Source organism: Humulus lupulus, chromosome 9 (assembly GCF_963169125.1).
Source record: "Humulus lupulus chromosome 9, drHumLupu1.1, whole genome shotgun sequence".
In the NCBI taxonomy this organism is placed as follows: domain Eukaryota; kingdom Viridiplantae; phylum Streptophyta; class Magnoliopsida; order Rosales; family Cannabaceae; genus Humulus; species Humulus lupulus.
Window position 1 is genome coordinate 56,611,477 of NC_084801.1, and position 3,609 is coordinate 56,615,085.

Sequence of the window (3,609 nt, forward strand, 5' to 3'; positions counted from 1 at the left end):
CCTCGGAAGCTTTTAGAGGGGTTTATTTGGCTTAAGGGCATTATGGTCTTTCGACCTTAAGGATTTATATCAGCCTAAGGGAATTTTAGAAGGCTGTGGAATGAAAATAAAACAGAGTCTATCTCTATCTTTCTCCATTTCTTCCCGTACAAGTTCTCCTTCACCCTTTTCTTTGAGTTTTGAGATCCCATGTTGAGGAAGCAAGCTAGGGAGTCTAAGCTTGGGAATTCTAGACCTAGCTCAGCCATTGGGAAGGATTCAAAACCGTGTTTGAGGTGAGTTCAGCCATAAGTTTCTGATTCATACTCTGTTTTGAGTTTTAGTTCTTAACTTGTGAATCTCTTGTAGAAAGTTTGAATTAATGGAAGTTTGGGTGATGTTTACTTTGGGTTTTGATGAGGGTGAGTTGTAGAGGATGTTTGGTGGTTGAATTGGGTGTTAGGTTGAGGTTTGGGTCAAGTTTGAAGGGCTGGTTTCAAGGGAAAACGCAGGGGAAAGTCTGGTGTGCGTGCTGAGTTTTCTGGGCAAAATTGGGTATTGAGCCGCGGCATGGCTGTGGTGCGCCGCGGCTCAAGGCGTCTGGCAGGGAGGGTGGTCTCTGTCTGGGAGGCGCGCCGCGGTGCAGCAGGGGAGGGCCGCGGCCCTTAAGGCCATTTTGACCAAGAAACATGTTTTTAGCTTGGGGATTCAAGCCATAGGCCTCGGGGTTGAACCTAGTACTCGGTTAAGTGGGAATTGATGTCCCGGAGGTTAGATATTGGTTTGGGAACTTATGTTGATCATTTTTATTGATAGTATCTTATATTTGGTTATGACTAGGTGACCGTTAAAGGACCAAAGGACTGATCGTTCTCAAAGGTCGTTTCTTTTATTAATTCTCGCTTGAACCCAAGGTAAGAAAACTGCACCCCATATGTGACATGCATGGCTATGATTGATGCATGTTGGATGTCTAAATGTAAACATTGATAGCATAATGAATGCCTGGCAATCTTGCCCATTTGCATATGATTATTATTGAGGCATGCTGGATGATTAAGTATGATGCATGCGATGCACGAGAAACATATGATTAGGGCATGCCATGAATGATGAGTATGAGATTGGTCAGAGCTTGAGTCTCTGGTTTTGTGCATGATCATGATTATGCTAGCAACTGTTAGTAAGCATGCTGAATGCCCTATTCCTGGATAACTGGCATATGATACATATTGATAGCATTGCTTACTTGTGCATGGTACTGACTAATTAGTCAGACTTGGTAAAGGTGCTAGTATCAACTGTGAAGCTGTGACTCATTAGTCAGGTTCGGCAGTGGTACTAGGCACTGGTCACGTTGCACTGACTCGTCAGTCAGAATTGGCAAAGGTGTTAGTATCAACTGTGAAGCTGTGACTTATTAGTTAGGTTCGGCAGTGATACTGGTCACTGGTCACATAGCGCTGACTCATTAGTCAGAACGGCCATAGCGCGGATCACGCAAGCCAACAAAGATTAGATCTAATCGACCATCAGCATTGAATGACTCAAAGAGCATTAATGCCAGACCGACCTCGAGGGTCGATGAATGAAATAAGTGCTTGGAGGCTAGTGGCTTACCTAGCAGCCACTCTCCCTCTTGAATCATGTGATGTTCACTCATTGGTTTGAAAGTTTTACGCTTAGTGTGATTATATTGATGATCATTTGATAATGTTTATGTATAGTGTTATGTTTTCTTGCTGGGCTTCGGCTCACGGGTGCTATGTGGTGCAGGTAAAGGCAAGAGGAAGCTAGACCATCCTTGAGTTGAAGAGCTTAAGTGATGATGTGTACATATGCAGCTGCTCGACCGCCACGGCCGAGGTTTAAAGTGGAACTAGGGTTGAACCCTGTTTTGCGCTTAGAACGGCCTGTTGTAAATATTTTCTGTAATAAACTCTTAAATTTATATTTTCGGGATCCCAATGTATATATTAAACGTTCTAGTGAAACGTTACACCCTAACCAAAATGTTTAATCCCTAAACCGCTAATCATACCTAGCTCACGATTTTGGCCAAATGACTTGTTAGGGAGTTTAGCACTGTTTACAAGGCACACCGTAACGGTCCCTGGAGTTGGGGCGTTACACCTAATGATGGTGCCTACTCTATATAAGGGTCAAAATTGTATTTTGGAAGACTTGATCACTCTCTCCAATCTCTCTCTACCCCCTCTCTCTCTCTAGTTACAAGAATCTCTAGTTTTTCTCCAAGAAAGTGCTTGACTTTCACAGTTGAAGGCTTGTTAAATCTCAATCATCATTTCCTCAAGAGAAGACCTCAAGCATCCATTATGGCTAGGAAATAGAGTATTCTGACAGCATTTTGCAATATGTATAAGCATTGGTTTTTTTTTTTTGGTTTGCTCAAAGGATTTGCTTAAAGTGGTGGTTTTTCCTAGGGTGTTTGAAGCATCATCAAAGTTGAAGAACACCATTGATCTACTTGGGTTTGCAAGTTCTTTCTCAATCTTTTTTAAGTCTTTGCCAATCTATTTTTTGTGTAGATTCTATTTTTTGATGTGGTATTATCTCACTCTCCACCATATATTCTAATACTCTATAATCTGAGATAGCATCTCATAGAAGAATCTAACTCTCTTTCGACATTGAAATTCATTAGTCAAGACTTTGTTAGATTGGATAGGTTTGATTGGACTAACTTTGTTCGTTGGAAAGACAAGATTAGATTCTTTCTCACCACTTTGAAAGTGTTGATGCTCAAAATCTCACCAAGGGAAAATATGAGATCGATGCCATAAAGCCCCCATTTACACGACATAAAAGCCATGGCCTCGCTCGGCCACGCTCGGCCACGCCCGCACGCACCAGGTGGCCTCGCAAATATGGGCACGCGCCATCTAGGCCCCGTGGTGGCCTCGCCCATGCCCACGGAGTGGCCTCGCCATCTAGGCCCCGTGATGGCCTCGCCCATGGCTCCAGAGTTGCCTCGCCATTCAGACCCCGTGGTGGCCTCGCCATCTAGGCCCCGTGGTGGCCTTACCCATGCCCACAGAGTGGCCTCGCCATCTAGGCCCCGTGGTGGCCTCGCCCATGCCCACGGAGTGACCTCGCCATCTAGGCCCCGTGATGGCCTCGCCCATGGCTCCAGAATGGCCTCGCCATTTAGGCCCGAATGGTGGCCTCGCCCATGGCCTCACGGGGGTCACATCCGCAGCACACTCAGCCTCGTGAACAGCCAAGAGAGCCGCGCCATCAATAAGCCTTCCAAGGGGGCCTCACGAAGGAATGAGAGCTGCGTCACCTAGTGGCCACATGAGTAGAGCCATGCACCAAGGGTCCCATTCCTTACACCTTGAGACCCCTATGCCTAGAGGCTCCAGTACGAGTCGAATGGGACATACTTGTACGACCTAGTACTGAGTACGGACACCGGTATCAGTGGGACTACTGGGATAAGAGTTATGTCCCGTACGTCTACGGCCAAGGGTCAGAGTTGACACCACTACCACCTGCGCCACTATGCCTGCCACCACTCATCAGACATGGGTACAGAAAAGTAGTGGAGACATCCTCCTGACACCTGCTCCTGTGTTGGATGTAAGACCACAACCTCTAAAGCCACTC